The 18531-nt window shown below is 43.6% G+C and overlaps 1 long non-coding RNA gene across 1 annotated transcript; it reads right to left on the bottom strand.

Moving 5' to 3' along the window:
• Positions 1–90: 90 nt before the first annotated feature.
• On the bottom strand, positions 91–18283 carry LOC309605688. Its single transcript, XR_014231504.1, has 4 exons — positions 18227–18283; positions 9071–10068; positions 1111–7736; positions 91–546 (listed from the first exon to the last, which is right to left on the bottom strand). It is a non-coding gene; the product is annotated as an uncharacterized lncRNA (long non-coding RNA).
• Between the last annotated feature and the right edge of the window lie 248 nt (positions 18284–18531).

The following is an 18531-nucleotide window of genomic DNA, read 5'->3' as shown; positions in this document are numbered from 1 at the left end:
ATACGCCGCGGAGCAACTAAGCCTGTGAGCCACAACTACTGAGCCTGCGCTCTAAAGCCCGTGAGTCACAACTACTGAAGCCCTAGAGCCCATGCTCCACAACAAAGAGAAGCCACCGCAATGAGAAGCCTGTGCAACGCGATGAAGAGTAGCCCCTGCTCACTGCAAGTAGAGAAAGCCCGCGTGCAGCAACAAAGACCCAACACAGCCAAAAATAAATAAATTAAAAAGAAAAAGAGCCAGTGTGTGCTTTGCCATGGTGTCTGTTCCATCAGCTGTGTCCAGGGACACAGAGACAGCAGAGGGCCCTGCATCCCAGAATGGATGTGGGCACAGCCAGGAACCACTCTGATCTCGGACTTGCTTATTAGTACAGGATGGATGCAGGCATAGCCATGATCCTGTTCTGATGGAGAGAGAAAAACACTACTAGTCACCTGCTCGTGATCCCTTTTTCTCTCCTCCTCACAAGACGAACGTCTGGACCACTCAGAGCAGAGGGGTGTTTCATCTCCTCACACCTGGGAGTGGCCCCGTGGTGCAGTTCTGGAAGAAGAGAATCCATCGCGCTGTGGGAAACTTTCAGGAAGGAGCTTTGAAAGACACATCCCATTCTGTCAGCCCAGGGAGCACCCAGGATGCTGGAGGGAGAGAGCTGTTCACAAGGATGCTGAGGAAGAAGGCAAAGGACCCTGAGCCGTGATGACCTCTGGGACGATGCCTGCAGCCCTGGCACCAGGAAGTCCTGCCTCTGACCATCAGTGCGGGGCTACGGCACTCACACCAGAGCCAGACCATCTCTTCCAAATCCTGCCTCCACCACCAGAATCCCACAAACCAGGGCGTGGAGTTTGGGTATCACCAGGGATAGAGAAGGGAGGTGATGCAGGGAGTCTGAAAAGGCACATGATAAAGCCTCCTGTTGGATGATTACTTTTCCACCATTCTTCTCTCCAAACATTGCACCAGCTTTGTAGTGGGTCTGGCCAGGCTCCAGTACCCAGGATCATTCACATCAGCCCAGATCAAAAGCAAACCACCATGAGAAAGGACGATGGGAGAAAAGAATGGTCTATGCAATTAAGAGAAATGTACCAAGGTATTACTCACTGTTCATCTGCAGGTAACCTTTGTGTTATAGGATTGCAGCTCAGGGTTTAGCCACACCATCCAAAACCAAAGGGAAGGAAGAGGAACCTGCAGGAGTACTGGGGTGGAAGTAGAGGCAGGATTCCTATGAATGAGAAGAGATTTGGTGTGATAAACCAGAGGAAGAACATGGATTTCAGAGTCAGAAGCCCTTGGTTTGAGTCTTATCTGCCACTTCCTGCATAGGTAACCTTGGGCAGGTCACTTAGCTGTTCTGAGTTTCAATTTTCTTATCTGTAAAATGGAAGTGGAATCCACTCATACAAGGCTGTTGGAGGGGATGATAGTGGATGCAACTTCAAACCCAGCCTCCAAAAATTCCTATAAAGCTTTAAGGAAAATGAGTAGCTCACAGTAAAAAATTACGAAACACTAGAATAAAAGCCAGCAGAAATAACAAACAGTGGAATTAAACCTGGAAGGATTTCAAAACTGAAATGATCAAACATAAGAAATAATAGAAACATGTTTCATATGTTTAAAGAAATAAAAGAGAAGCTTGAAAAGTAATTGAGGGGGGAACCTATAAATAATGAACAAGGAGATTTGAAAAAAGCTGTATAACATTTCTAGAAAAAAATATAATTAATAAAATTTAAAACTCTTTAGATGTCGAGTAGTTATATTAGTTTCAGACAAAGGAGACTTTGGAGCAAAGAAAATATTTGGGATAAAAAGGGACACTACATAATGATAAAAAGGATCAATTCACCACTAATATAACAACAACCCTTAATGTGTATGCACCTAATAGCAGAGTTTCAGAACACATGAAGCAAAAACTTACAGAAGTGAAAAAGAGAAATAGATAAATCTACAGTTAGAGTTGGAGACTTCAACACTCCTCTCTCAATAATAGAACTAATAGAAAATCAGCAAGGATGGAAAAGAACTAAAATATACCACTAAAATCTAAATCTAATAGACATTTAAAACATTCTACCCAACAGAGTAGAAAACACATTGTGTTCAAGGTCACATTCACCAAGACAGACCATGTCCTGGATAATAAAACAAATCTTAACAAACTTAAAAGAATTTAAATCATACAAAGTTTTTCCTATAATGCAATTAAACTGAAAATTAATAACAGAGAGATAAGAGAAAAACATCCAAGCATTTGGAAATTAAACAACATACTTTGAAATAATCAATGAATCAAAGAGGAAGTCTCAAGGAAAACTAAAATGACATTTTGAACTGAACAAAAAATAAATACGACATATCAAAATTTGTGAGATGTACCTACAGCAATGCTTAGAAGGAAATTTATAGTATTAAATGCTTATATAAGAAAAGTCTCAAACCAATCATCTAAGCCTTTTTCCAAGAAACTAGAAAAAGAAGAGCAAAATAAACCCAAAAGAAGCAGATGGCAGGGCATAAAAAAGATAAGGACAGAAAAACAAAAGAGAAAAATCAATAAACCCAAAAGTTGGGTCTTTAAAAAGATCAATAAAATTGATGATGCTTTAGCAAGACTAACAAAGAAAAAAGAAGAATTCCTAGACATTGAAAATCTAACAAAAGAATACTATGAACAACCTATGTACAATATTCCACATCTTAGATGAAATAAAGTCCTTGAAAGATGCAAACGACCAAAATTTATCCAAGATGAAACAGATAACTTGACTAGCCTTATAGCTATTAAATACATTTAATTCATAGTTTAATTTTTTTTCCCAAAATAAATCCCCAGACCCAGATGGCTTCACTGGCTAATTCTACCAAACTTCTAAAGAAGAAATAACACCAATTACACACAATATGTACCAAAAAATAAAACAGGAGAGAATACATCTCAACACATTTTATAGGGTTAGTATTGCCCCAATACCAAAACTAAACAAAGACCACACAAAAAAGGAAAACTACAGACCAATACCCTACATAAACATAAAGGCAAAAGGGCTCAACAAAATATTAGCAAATACAGTTCAGGAATATATAAAAAGAATAATACACCACCACCCAGTGTGGTTTATCCTGGGAATGCAAGGTTGGTTCAATACTCAAAAATCAATCAATGGAATCCACTATATCAACATGCTAAAAACAAACACTACGTGATCAATTCAAGTGATACAGAAAAAGCATTTGACAAATTCAGCACCCGTTCATGATAAAGTTCTCAGCTAACTACAAAGAAAAAGGAACTTCCTTAATCTGATAAAGGGTATCTACAAAAATTTTACAACTAGCATCATATTTTATAGTGAACAACTTTCCTCCAAAGATTGTGAACAAGGCGAGGACATCTACTCTCACCACCTCCATTCAACATCATAGTATAAGTCTTAGCCAATACAATAGGCAAGAAAAAGAAATAAGAGGCATACAGATTGGAAAGAAAGAAATAAAACTTCCCCCTATTCTCAGACAACATGACTATCTACAGAGAAAATCCAAATAAATCTACAATAAAAACAAACAACCCCAAAACTCCTAGAACTATTAACTGGGTTTAGCAAGGTCTTAGGTACAAGGTCACTTCGCAAAAATCAATCATATTTCTATATATTAGCAATGCACAACTGTAAACTAAAAATTTTTAAATGATATGATTTACAATAACTCCTAAAAAAGTTAAATACTTAGGTATAAATCTAACAAAAATGTACTGTATCTATATGCTGAAATCTGTGAAATGGGGATGAAAGAAATGAAAAAAAATTCTAAATAAATAGAGAGAAATGACATGTTAATGAATTGGAACTCAACATAGTAAAGATGTCAATTCTCCCAAATTGATCTATAGATTTAATGCAATTCCAAACAAAATCCTAGCATGATTTTTGTAGATATAGACAAATTGGTTCTAATATTCATGTTGAAAGGCAACAGAACTAAAAAAGCAAAAAATAACTTTGAAAAAAAAAGAATAAAGTTGGACATATTGTACTACCCAATTGTATGATTACTACAAAGCTATAATAATCAAGACAATATGATATTGGCTAAGGATTGGTGACACAGATCAATGAAACAGAATAGAAATCCCAGAAATACACACACATCAATTATGACCAAGTGATTTTTTAACAGAGGTGCAAAAACATCCAATGGAGAAACGCTAGTCTTTTCAACAAGTGGTGCTGGAACATCCATGTGCAAAAAAATAAACTTCAAACAAAAGTTCATACTTTATACAAAAATTAACTCAATGTGGATCGTAGACCTAAACATAATACATAAAACTTTGACACTTTCATTAAAAAATATATGCAAACCTCTTTGTGACTTGGAGTTAGACAAAGAGTTCTTAGACATGACACCGAAAGCATAATCATTAAATAAAAAAATGAGAAACTGGACTTCAGTAAAAGTAAAAACATTTGCTCTGAGAATGACACTCTTAAAAAAATAAAATGACAAACTACAGACTGAGAAAAAATATTTACAAATCATATATCCAACAAAGGACTTGTATCCACAATATATAAAGAACTTTCAAAACTCAATAGTAAGAAAGCAAACAACTAAATTAAAATATGTGCAAAAGACTTGAATGGTCACTTCACCAAAGAAGGTATACAGATAGGAAGTAAGCTCATAAAAGTTATTCAACATCATTCACCAGTAAGGAAATACAAACTAAAACCATGGTGATGAATACTCTGGTTTCTCTTCAGATCATATAAGTCTTTCACCTTTTAAAACTGCAATAAGATACCACTATGCACCTATCAGAACAACAAAAATTTTAAAATACTTACAATACACATGTTGTTGGTGGGAATGCAAAATGATACGGCTACTCTGAAAACATTTTGGCCGTTTCTTTAAAAGTCAAACATACACTTACCATATGACCCAGAAATCCCATTCTTGGATATTTACTCTAGAGAATAGAAAACTTACGTGCACACAAAACTTACATGCAAATGCTTATGGCAGCTCTTCTCATAACTGTCCAAACTGGAAACAACTAAAATGTCCCTCAGTAGGTGAATGGATGGACAAGCTCTGGAACATCCAGACAATGGATACTGGCCAAAAATAAAAAGGAAGAACTTGCAATAATTTCAATGATTCTCAAAGATATTGTGGTGAGTTAAAGAAGCTAGTCTAAAAAGGTTACTTGCTCTACAGCTTCATTGATAGGACATTCTATAAATGACAAAATTAAAGTGATGGAAAACAGATCAGAGGTAGGTACAGAGCATGGCTATAAAGGAACAGCAGGAGGGAGTTTGTGGGGTAACAGGACTGTTCTGAATCCTGACTGTGGTGGTGGTTACATGAATCTACACATGTGTTAAAATTCATAGAACTGGACATCCTCATTCTTTAAATAAAAGTAAATTTTACTGTATGATAATTTTAAAAATAGAAGATAGACATGGATGGATGTATTAAACAGCTTATTAGACATAGCTGAAGAAAAACTTAGTGGAGAAATTATCCAGAATGCAGCCCAGAGAAAGGAAATGTAAATATGAAAGAAACACCTGAAAGGCACAGAAGAAAGAGTGAGAACGTCTAACATTCAGCTTAACTGAGGATCAAAGGAAGATAATAGAAGAAATGGAGAAGATAAAATATTCAAAGAGATAATGGATTTTTTAAAACACAAGAAAGATAAATAAAATAAACTCACAACTGATACATCATAGTAAAATGTCAGCACAGCAAATTTTAAAAGCATCCAAAGAAAAAGATCATTTACAAGAGACCAGTAATTTTATTAACGGCTGTCTTCTTGGTGACAAAAATGAAAGCCAGAAGTGAGTGGAATAATGTAGTAAATTGCATAATCCCTAAAAAGGTCAACTTCTGAATCCCCAGAACCTATGAACACGTGGCCTTTCATGGTAAAAGGAACTCTTTGAATATGATCAAGTTAAAGATCTTGAGATGGGGAGATTATCCTAGATCATCTCAGTGGGTCCAATGTATTCAAAATATTTGAGGGAGGCAGAGGGGATATGACTACAGGATAGAAGAAGGCAGAGATTGGAGTGATGTGGCCACAAGTCAGTGAAGACCAGCAGCCTCTAGAAGCTGGAAGAGGCAAAGAATGGATTCTCTCCTAGAGCCTCCAGAAGGGACACATCCCTGCCAACACCCTGATTTTAGCCTATGAGCCTGATTTCAGACATCTGACCTCTAGAACTATGAGAAAATAAATGTGTGTTGTTTTAAACCACTAAGATAATTTGTTACAACAGCAGTGAGAAATGAATACAGATATCTTCACTGTATTAAGAGAATACAACTGTCAAACCTAGAACTTTATACCTGGAAAAATTATCTTTCAAGGACATAAACTAAGTAAAGACATTTTCAGATAATCAAAAATTGAGAGAGTTTAAAATCGACTTTCCCTTAACTGAAGGAAATTCTACAGGATGAACCTCAAACAAAAGAAAAATTATTCTAGAAGTAAGATTTGGGATATAATATGAAATAATAAATATGTTGGTAAATTTAATCAAATGTTGACTACATGAAACAAAACAACAACATCTAAAGTTGGGAGGGGGGACAGAATAAAGCTAAAAAACTGCATGTTAATAGCACATGAACTGGAAGGTGTGATTAAAATGAAAGTGAGCTGAGATCCATGCATTATTTGGGAGGAAGATAAAGATACTAATTATACTGTTTAATAGAGATCCTCCCAAATGTAAGGACACGGAAAGAATGAAAATCAAAGAATGGAAAAACATATACCAGGCTATACATACCCCCAAAAAGCTAAATATGTAGCAATATTAATATCAAACATAATAGACTTTAAAGCAAAAAGCATCACAGAGATAACAAGGATCACTATATAAGGGGTGATAATGGTTTCATTCACAAGTGTATATAATGATTCTAAAATTTCATACACCCAGTAACAGAGCTTCAAAATACAAAACTTAACAGAATTGTAAGAAGAAATCTATAAATCTACCAAAAAGTGAGAGATTTTAATATTTGTCTTTCAGTACTTGTAAATCAAGAAGACAAAAATCAGTTGAATATAGAAATATTGAAGAGTAAATTTAAAAATGCATCTAATGGATATTTATAAACTGTTATACTTGACAACAGAAAAATGTACATGCTTTGTAAATACACATGGGACATTTACAAAAATTAATTATGCACTAGACCATAATGCTGGCCTCACCCAGTTTGGGGCCTACAGACTACATTCTCTGATCTCAATGCACTTAAATTAGAAATCAGTAGCAAAAAGACAACCAGAAAAAAACCCATGTGTTTGCAAATGAGAAAACATGCATCTAAAGGACACACAAGTCAAGGAAAAAAACCATAGTGGAATTTTTAAAATACCTAGAAATTGGTGACTTTTTAAAAAAATTTTATTTATGTTTTTGGCTGTGTTGGGTCTTCGTTGTTGCACACGGGCTTTTCTCTAGTTGCAGAGAGTGGGGGCTACTCTTTGTTGAGGTGCACGGCCTTCTCATTGCGGTGGCTTCTCTTGTTGTGGAGCATGGGCTCTAGGCATGCGGGCTTCCGTAGTTGTGGCTCGCAGGCTCTAGAGCGCAGGCTCAGTAGCTGTGGTGCACGGGCTTAGTTGTTCCACGGCATGTGGGATCTTCCTGGACCAGAGACTGAAACTGTGTCTCCTGCATCGGCAGACAGATTCTTAACCACTGCACCACCAGGGAAGTCCCAATTAGTGATTATTTTTTAAAAAAAAGATTCCATGTCACAAATTATCAGATGCAGCATGACTGAACGTTTGTGTCTCTCTCAAATGTATATGTTGAAGCCTTAACCCCCAGTGTGATTAGAGATGGGCCTTTGGGAGGTAATTAGGTTTTTAGATGAGATAATGAGAGTGGAGTCCCACGATGGGATCTGCACCCCTATAAGAAGAGGAAGAGGCCAGAGCTCTTTCTCTGTCCACCATATGAGGACACAACAAGAAAGTAGCCATCTGCAAACCAGGAAGAAAACCCTCACTGGGAACCAAATTTGCTGGCCTCCAGAACTGTGAGAAATAAATTTCTGTTATTTAAGCCACTCATCTGTGGCTTTTTGTTATACAAGTTAACTAAGACACAGTAATACAACACTTAAAAGGAAATTTAGAGTCCTAAATATTTAGTAATAAGTCACATTTAAGTTAGGTTTATCTCAGCGATACAAGATTGGTTTAGAAAATCTATTAATGTAATGTACCACAATAACAGATCAAAGGAGAAAAACAAAATGAGGGTCTTAATAAATGCCAAAAATAAGCAGTCAATAAAATTCAATATTCAATCATGGTTTAAAAAAACTTAGTAAAACAGGAATGGAAGAGAACTTCTTTAATATGATAAAGAGCATCTATCAAAAACACCTACAAAAATCATCATACTTAATGGAGCAATGCTGAAAGAATTCCTTTGAAGGTCAAGTATCATACACTTCTATGTAACATCAAACTCACGGTCCTAACCTATGCAACAAGACATGAAAAAGAAATATAAAAGAAGAAAGGTAGAGAGAAAATTGTTATTAGTTGTGGATGAAAATACTGTCTCAAAACCCAGAAAAGACCTGTGGAAATTATTAATAAGAGAGTTAAGTAAGGTATGTGGACACAAAACCAATACACAAAACTCAACTACATTTCTAATAAAGCTGCAACAATTTGTTATAAAACACAAATTTTACAGGTGCCGTTTATAATAGCAACAAAAACAAACAGAAATATATACATATGCTTAAATAACGTATGAGTAAATACAACAAAAATGTGTCTTTATGCAGCGTGTTTGGGATAAAAGACTCAATATCATAAAGGTGTTTGTTCTCCCCAAAATTGTCTATAGATTCAGTGCAGTTCCAGTACAGAAAAAAATGACAGTTTAACTTTTCTTTAATGTATTTCAGTGAAATTTGGTCATTTTCACCATAAAGGGGTTATTATACACTTGCCTTGGGACCTTGTAGGCCTGAGTTGCCTCACCTGAAAAACAAAAGGATGGGCACCAATGACCCTTAAGTCCCTTCTTGCACTGAAATCCCAAGATCTCTGAGGCTCTCAGGAGGCGGGCAGGTAAGGTACATCTGACATTTCTCCATCGTTCCATCTCTGTACTGCCCACCTAAGGAAAACAAAACGATAAACCAGGGTGAGAATGGGTCTAAAACTCCTCCCCGAAACCTTGATTTCTAACAGGAGGAAAATGTAAAGCAAATCATGACATGTCCAGAACATTATGTAATCATTGTAAATGGCTTTTAAAAGATTATATAAACATGGAAAATATTCATAACATGTTAAGTGGGAAAAAATTGTACGTATACGATAATTGCAATTCTCAATGCGAAGACAAGATTCAGGATGCAAGGTTGCCCAGACTGTTTTACCTGAAGACATGGTTTGGTTGGCCTACATTTTATTTTTAATTCTAACTGTTGGGTAACATTTAAAAGTCCAGAGATTTCACATAAATGTCCAGATTTGTAGTTTCTCTTAAAAATATAAAGATCAGCCAACACTGGGCCAAATTCCCATGTGGCAAACAGAGACAGGTGCTGCCTTGGGGTTGCCCCTCAGAAGCAGCCTCATACTGTCTTGTTCGGATCAAGACCCTGCCTGCCCTGCTTTTCTCATTCCAAATGAGTAAATGATGCCTGGACTCTAATGCTGTTTCCATGTTTTGTTCATCGTATTCCCTTTGCCCCAGATGCTTTTCCATCTTTCTCACCTGACAAGCTCTCAACTGTTCTTGAAGACTGAGTACAGTGTGTCTCTTCCAGGACATCTTGAACCTCCAATTGGACCAACTCCTGCACAACCTGGTCCCTGAGGGAGCCCACCAAGATCTGTTCATCTGTGTGTCCCCCTTCCTGGGCCAAGCCATCATCCCAGAATAGGGAACAGCATTTTATTCCTGCTGGAAGCAGCCCCAGCCTGTGCAACTGAGCTGGAGCACATGACTGGAAGGGAAAGAACAGGAGCTAAGAAGTGAAAACAAAATTGTGTCATGTGGATGAGGGTATCAGAGAGCTCGTGCTTTCTTCTTAAGAACCTCCTTTTAACGCTGGTCTAACATCTCCAAATGAAAATGCAGGAGACGGCATCTGAGCCCGTCCTGCTCCCTGCCCTGCTTGGGCAGGGCCTCCAGGTGTGGCCACACTCTCCCCACAGCTGGAGCCGGTCAAGAGCACTGCAGCAGCCATTTGCCTTTTCGGGACTGCGGAGCAGACCGTCCATGTGATTGAGGAATGTAGTAAAGGCAAGTGACCAGCAAGAACACCAGTAAACGCGCCTGTTTCCTCTCCTAAATCCTCTGGCAGGAAGTCCTTGTCTGCTTTCTGGCGTGAAGCCTGGGAATGCAGGGTGTTTTCAGGCCTAGGATTCTGGGGACCTGGGCGCTTCTCAGCAAAATGCGTGTCTGAGAGTCCAAGGGTTGCTCACCTTCCTGCCCAGCTCCTGGGAGTGTCACCAGATCCTGGTGTGTCAGCTACGGGGCCGCTTCTCCAGCCCCCAGGCCTCAGAGCTCTTCCTTCTCTCCCAGACATGTCCCTTCCTTCCTCACCTTTTCTCCTTATTGTCTGTCTCTCCCCAGAAGGTAAGAGCCCAGGGCCGGGACTGAGTGTGTCTTGTCTAGAGCTGTGTCCCCAGCCTCCACGGCCACAAATGTTTGTTGAATGACTGGCTGAATGCATGGGGACCTAGAATGCTGGGAGAGAGTAAGGCTGGGGTTCTGATGGAAGGTTCTAGACCAAAGCTGGGGTCCTGACCCTAGGAAGCCCCAACGTTAGCCCCTCACGTTCCAAGCTGGGGCAACTCAGAGGTCAGTCAAGGCCAGGCACCCGAAGCTAACTGGAATAGGTTGTCAGGGCCCAGCCACGGGGGACCTTATCTCAGGTCCTGACCTTGGGCTAGTCCTATGGGTTTGGGGGGATGGGGCCAGCTCCAGCCCCAGGTAGCCCCACCCCCAGACAGCTCCATCCCTGCAAAATCCAGCTTCAGACCTGTCATGCTCAAGGTGTCTCCAAACCTCAGCAGAAACTTGTTCAGGTAGGTTTCCAGGCTCCACCCCTCAAGGGCCCTCCCCACACCTGGTCCCACCCACTAGCAGGCCCCTCCTCCAGACTCTGGACCCACCACGGCAGCCTCCAGGACTCAGGTGGTGCTTAGAGGGGCAGGGTCCCCGTGAACCTGAGGATGACAGTCCAGGGTCCTCCTCGGTCCTGCCGGGTTGGCTGGGGTCCCACCGCACACGTGCTCTATGGCGCATTCAAGCCCCCAGGTTCTGTTGTGGAGGAGACAGGTGCAGAGCTGGGGTGACTGGGCCACAGTGGATGGCAAGTGTAGCGCTGGGGCCCGACCCAGACCAGAGCCTGACTGTCCACCTGCAGTGAGGGTGGCGTGCTGTGCCCTCAGAGCTGCCAGACAGCGGCCACAGCAGATGCTGCCACCACCACGTGCGCTCTTGTCTGTCCCTTTCAACAGTAGGGAGCGAGATCGGTGGGTCGTCGCCCAGTACTAGGCAAGAAGCAAGGAGCTCAAGGGGCGGTGCCTAGAACTGGTCCCCTGACTCGCTGCCCAGTGCTTTCCCCAGCACCCCGTGACCTCTATGCCCTCCTGCCCTCTCTGAAGGAGCCAGAGGGGTGAGACAGCCCCCTCCTCCAGCCCGTGACCAGGCCCACATTGTCCCCTGTGTCCCTCCCCCCGGCCCTGATTCCTCCCCCCACGTCCCCAGCGCCCCCAGCTGTCTGCAGCCTGCTCCAAATGCGAGAGAGGTTTGTGTGGGTTCCTACTTACTGCGACTGCTGCCTGACCACGGACACCCCTAACACCATAAGGATGAGCACACTGGGCTTTCAGGGCGACCCTGACTGCATCGGGAGGCTTGGTAACAGTGGCGACTCCAGGGAAAACTCCAGCACACCTGCTGCAGGGGGGTGGCCTTAGGACTGCGGCCGCCAGGCAACGTCCAGTGTCTGGTTACCCAGCCCACAGGGTGAGTGAGGAAGGCTCCGAGAAAGCAGGTCCTCTCACTCTGCTCCGTGAGCGGGCAAAGGGGACACGGGCCAGTTCCTCCATGTCAGTGTCACTCGGCTTCCTTCTGACGCCGGGAAGCCCACGCCCCTTGCCTGGAAGTTTCTGTCTTACGAGCAGCATCTCATAGCTGGGCCTCAGAGCTACGAGGTCAAGGGTGAAGGCTGGACCCCAGCAGTGGCATCAGTTTGGCATTTCTCACCTGAGCACAGATGGTGCCACTGAGCTGGCGTGGAGGCTTGTGAGGGTGCACCCCTGCCCACATTGTATCTGCTGGTGCCCCAGCACCCAGCCCATCCCACACCCTGCCTTGGACACAGCAGGTCCTCAATAAATAAGCAACCAGGAACCTTGGAGTGCACACCCATGAAGATGAGAGCACCTGGCCATAGTAGTGTGGATGGCCGAGTGCAAGCCCACCCCAGTCCCAGAAGAGCAGTCCCAATGCATGGGTGAGGAATGCACCCCAAAGAGACACCTCACCCACTAAGCGTCCTTGGAGCCCGCACCATGCTAGGAAACTCTTGGGCATTTCCAAAGCTGCTTCTTGGGCAAATCTCTCCATATCGGCCTCCACCACGTTTTTTCCTACAGTTGATGTGAAGCACCAAATCTCATTTTATGTGAGAGAGTTCTCGTCACAGCCAGACCTATGGATTCTCTACTTTAAACAGTTCACCATTTTAAGGTACACAATTCAATGGCTTTTAGTATATTCAACAGAGTTGCGCATCGATCATCACAGTGAATTCTAGAACATTTTCATTATCCCCCTCCTCATAGCATCACTTCTCAATCCCCCCTCCCCCGAATCTCCTCCTGGCAACCAGTGATCTACTTTCTGTCTCTATGGATTTACCAATTCTGGACTTTTCATAGAAATGAAATCATACCATATGTGGTCCTTTTTGTCTGGTTTCTTCCACTTGGCAGAAGGTTTTCAAGGATCATCCATATTGTAGCAAGTGTCAGGGCTTCATTCCTTTTGTGGTTGAATAATATTCCCTCGAACGGATAGAGCACACTTTGTTCATCCATTCATCCCTCAGTGGACACCGGGATTGTTCTCACTTTTTGACTATTGTGACTCGTGCTGCTAAGGACATTTATATACAGGCTTTTGTGAGGACATATGTTTTCCTTTCTCTTGGGTCTGTATCCAGGAGTATAATAGCTGGCTCATATGGTAACTCTTACGTTTAACTCTTTGAGGAGCTGCCAGACTGTATTCCCCAGTGGCTGCACCACTGCACGTTCCTACCAGCGGCGAATGAGGGTTCCCGTTTCTCCACATCCTCATCCTCGTCAACACTTGTTACTATCTGTCTTTAAGATTCTAGCCGTCTTGATGGGGGTGATCTCTTGCATTTGCTTCACATTTTCCTGATGGCTATTAAGACCAGAGAATTTTTTATTGGAGTATAGTTGCTGCACAGTATTATATGTTACAGGTGTACAGTATAGTGATGCACAATTTTTAAAGGTTATACTCCATTTATAGTTATTATAAAATATTGGCTGTATTCCCTGTGTGTATCCTTTAGGTTATTTTATACCTAATAATTTGTACCTCCTAATCCCCTACCCATTTGTTGTCCCTCCCCCTTCCCTCTCCCCACTGTTAACCACTACTTTGTTCTCTATTTCTGTGAGTCTGGTTTTTTTTTTTGTTATATTCACTACTTTGTTGTAATTTTTAGATTCCATATATAAGTGATGTCATCCGGGATTTGTCTTTCTCTGTCTGACTTATCTTACTTAGCATAATGCCCTCCAAGTCCATCCATGTTGCTGCAAATGGCAAAATTTCATCCTTTTTTATGGCTGAGTAGTATTCCATGGTATATGTATACACCACATCTTCTTTATCCATCCATCTGTTGATAGACACTGAGGTTGCTTCCATGTCTTGACTACTGTAAATAATGCTGCTATGAACATTGGGGTGCATGTATCTTTACAAATTAGAGCTTTTGTTTTTTTGGATATACACCCAAGTGTGGAATTGCTGGGTCATATGGTAGTTCTATTTTTAGTTTTTTGAGAAACCTCCATGCTGTTTTCCACACTTGCTATACAAATTTACATTCCCACCAATGGTGTATGAGGGTTCCCTTTTCTCCACATCCTCACCAACATTTCTTTGTGTTCTTTTTGATGATAGCCATTCTGACAGGTGTGAGAATGCGGTTTTAATTTGCATTTCCCTGATGATTAGCGATATTGAGCATCTTTTCATGTGCCTGTTGGCTATCTGCACTTCCTCTTTGGAAAAATGTCTATTCAGTTCTTCTGCCCATTTTCCAATCAGGTTGTTTGGTTTTTTTGTTTTTTGTTTTTTTGATGTTGAATTCTATGAGCTGTTTATATATGTTGGATATTAATCTCTTATCGGAGACCCTAGAATTTTACAGCAGCATGCAGGGCCCGTTCCTGGCCCTCTCTGTGTCTGAGTGAGCAGGTTATGGGTCTGAGAGCTTTTGCTGAGGCTGAGGTGCCCATGTTGTTAAGGAGTCTGATATCCCTTGCTCTGACAAAGTCGGAAGAGCACCATGTAGGGCCCAGCTGCCCTCACTGGCGGCACTCAAGACCGTGAGAGGAGAATTTCACCCGTGCAGCCTCCTTCCCCCCTCATTCTCCAGCTAGAGGCCCTGGGAGGCAGAGGTGTACGCAGGTTTCCTTGGTTTGCCAGGCTTGGATGCAGCAGCGCAATGGACAAACAGCCAGCTCAGTCAGTTCTAGGAAGAGACAGCCCCAAGTTGACCAAATGACCATTTGTTGTCTAAATTCTGCACTCACCCATGGGTACTCTGAAAGCTGGTCTCCATGACCGTCCATAGGCCCAGGAAATCTTCCCCTCCCTCTGGTCTGCAGGCTCCCAGGGCTGTCCCACAATTGCTCAAGGAAGAAAATGAACGATTTTCCCATTGTCTGTTAAGGAATTTTCCTGAAAAATCAGTGGAGAGCTTAGTTGCACTTTAATCTCAGCTTCCAGCTGGCATCACCAGGCACCCTGCCCATCGGCAACAGGGCCTCCGGGATTCCATGAATCCCCCCAGAACATTTTGACAGGCGTGACTCACAAACGCTTCTTTCCTTGAAATAGTTTACGCTTGTTCTGATTCTGTTACTAAAATAGGTACAATCAGAGGCTTGGTATCTATCTTATTTTAATCAATTGTTTGAAGTACTGTGAGTAAGTTGGATGTTTTCAACGATGAATTACTTTTCACAGAAATGATGCAAATTTAATTATTCTGTCCATCCAACTCAAAATGTGATTTGAACCTTTGTTTTGAGGGGTTTTTTCCAAATATGTTTAGCCGTATTTTACTCTCTTGTTTTATTTTAAAAACAGCAATATTTATCACGACAGTTTCCATCTTATAGCAAATAAAACTGCTCCAGGAGCGTGCCAACATAGGGCCCCGGCATGTAAACAGTGACCCTTAGAAAAAATGCGTGCATTCAGTTGACCTGATCCATAAGGAACCAGAATTGGGTGAAGCTCTGTGCCACGTCTGGCAGAAACACAGCAAGCAAGAAACACGCATGTCTTGACCGTAAGTGCCAGGACCTGATTCTGGGACTTCAGGATGGCTGAGTGGTCCTTGTCCTGAAGAAATAAGTGATCTGGGGCTTCCCTGGTGGCGCAGTGGTTGGGAGTCTGCCTGCCAATGCAGGGCACATGGGTTCGAGCCCTGGTCTGGGAGGATCCCACATGCCACGGAGCAACTGAGCCCGTGAGCCACAACTACTGAGCCTGCGTGTCTGGAGCTTGTGCTCCGCAACAAGAGAGGCTGTGACAGTGAGAGGCCCACGCACCGCGATGAAGAGTGGCCCCCGCTCGCCGCAACTAGAGAAAGCCCTCAGACAGAAATGAAGACCCAACACAGCCAAAAATAAAAAAAGAAAGAAAGAAAGAAAGAAAGAAAGAAAGAAAGAAAGAAAGAAAGAAAGAAAGAAGTGATCTAATAAGGAAGATCGCTAAGGAAATAAATAACAGCATTTGCTGTGAGACCTGCTGTTGCCACTTGCCCATGTGCCCAGCTTAGCAGTGACGTTAACTGGGGGTGCACGGGGCGGGGGAGGGGAGGGGAGGTCAGAATGAGACAGGATGGGACCTGGGACCCTTTGCTGCAGTGCTTACATCTGGACAAACACCTCCTTGAGCAACAAAATACAAAGAAACTATAAGGGACTAAAAATAACTGCGTGCGTGTACAGTAGGGGCAAACTATGGACAAAAAGATACAAAAAGACCAAAACCCCAACTGCCACTTCTAAAGAGCCGGGAGCAAAAGCAGGGGGTCGGGAGCAAAAGCAGGATATTGCATATGCCCCCTGCACACACCACCACCAAAGGGGTTGGCAGACCACCTCTGGCCTGACCCCTGGACCCACCCCACACTCACCCCGTATAAGGAACCAGCTTGCCCCCTACTCCAGCAAGCAGGTGAGCAAGGGAACCTGTTCTCACTCCCCCGTGCTGCCGCAGGGGCCCCAGTAATGCCTTGCCTGAATTTCTTGGTTGGCCTCTGATCAATTTCTATTGATTGGGGAAGGCCAAGAACCCTGGTCAGTATCAAGGAGAGGCTCTTCCAAGACGGGGGACCTCCAACTGTCTGTTTCCCCTCTGGAGAGGGTATTCGGGCAGGCTAAGCTGTCCTGGTTTGTTTTGTTGTTTTTGGCACTGCATTCCCAGAGACTAAAACAGTGCCAGGTGTCTTTTTGATAATACACAGGTGAATGAATGAATGAATGAATGAATGAGAGTTTACCACCAAAATACAAGGAAGGAGGAGGAGGAGGACCCACCCAACAGAGGGAGCCAAAAGGGCTGAGACAAAGACCAGGCAGAGGATGGGATGGAGAGGGGCCAGGTCACAGGTGGAGGGGGCCTCAGAAGGGGGTGGAGGGGAGGGCTCTGTGCTCAGAGCTGGGGTACCAGGCTGAGGACCCTCATCCTCCCCCATGAAACCAACTGTTTCCAAGCCTGTGTTTAGCTTTGGAACAGTCTTCAGTAAAACCTTCCACAGAACTACAAGCAACAAAAGAAAAAAATAGATACATTGGACTTTTTTTTTCTTTTTTTGGCTGTGCCATGTGGCTTGTGGGATCTTAGTTCCCCAACCAGGGATCGAACCCACGTCCTCAGCAGTGAGAGTGGTGCAGAGCCCTAACCACCAGACGGCCGGGCAATTCCCAATGCGAAAATTTTTGCTTCAAGAAAGTGAAAAGACAACCCACGGAGGAGAAAATATTTGCAAATCATTTTTCTGATAAGGGACTCATCTGGAATATATAAAGAATTCAGAGGGCGTAGTCAAAATGGCGTACTGGGAGGATGCAGAATTCGCGTCTCCGCACAACTAGGGCACCTACCTGGCACCGGTGGTGGACCACAGACAACTAAGGAGACGGGAGTAACCCTCAGCGACTGGGTAGGACGTGGGGAGTAGCGGGGAGTAAGCGGGGAGGAGAAGTGGAGGCAGGACGGGACTGGCTTCCCTGAGGGGCGGCTGGGGGAGGGGAAGGGATCCCATGCCCGAAGGGGGAGATTGGGGGACCATTGGGAGGACATAAGATCAAAAGGGAGCGTGGCCAGGTTTCCCCTGCCCACTTGGGCCCCCAGGAACCTGCTGAGATCCCAGGCCTGATCCTCTGCCCACCGAGGCCCCCTCCAGCCACGCGGGTCCTGAGGGAGAGGGAGGGGGGGAAGAGGCAGCAAAAGTAAAGCCCGGACCTCCGGGACCGGCACCCCTGAGGGTTGGCTGGGGGAGGAGAGGAGTTCCTACACCCAGCGGGACCCACCCACGGTTAGGGGTCCAGCGGGGATGCAGAGACACTGGGGGAGACACTGGGGGAGGGGCGTGCAGGAAGGGAAGGCGGCCAGCGCTTTCCCTGCCCACTTAGGCACCGGGAAGCCTGTTGGGGTCCCGGGCCTAATCCTCTGCCCTCAGAGCCTCCCTCCTGCCACGCAGAGCCCAAGCCCCACCCCTACCCCCCCACCCAGGGCCCCACCTCTACACTCGGAGACCCCCTCTGAGACCCCCTCCAACACGCTGGGCCTAAGCCCCACCCACACACCCTCACCCAGGGCCTTACCTCCAAACTCCGGAACCCCACACTCCAGAGACCCTCCTTTTGAGGTGCTGCCTCTCCCCTTCTGTGCAGGTCCTAAGCAGAGGCCCCGCCCCCACGCATCAACGTCGCCTGGCCTAGGCCCCGCCCCACGCTCAAACGTCACCCCCCCACCCTAAACCCCGCCCCTGCCTAAGTTCCACCCCTTGCCTAAACTCCACCCCCTTAGCCAAAGCTTTTTTTGTTATTTTTCCTTTTCTTTTTTCCTCTTTTAGATTGGGGTTCTGTTTTACCTTGTTGATTCATTGTTGTTGATTATTTTATATTTT

This window comes from Balaenoptera borealis (genome assembly GCF_965194805.1).
Source record: "Balaenoptera borealis genome assembly, chromosome: 11".
In the NCBI taxonomy this organism is placed as follows: Eukaryota; Metazoa; Chordata; class Mammalia; order Artiodactyla; family Balaenopteridae; genus Balaenoptera; species Balaenoptera borealis.
This window is presented reverse-complemented; position numbering and strand designations above follow the sequence as displayed.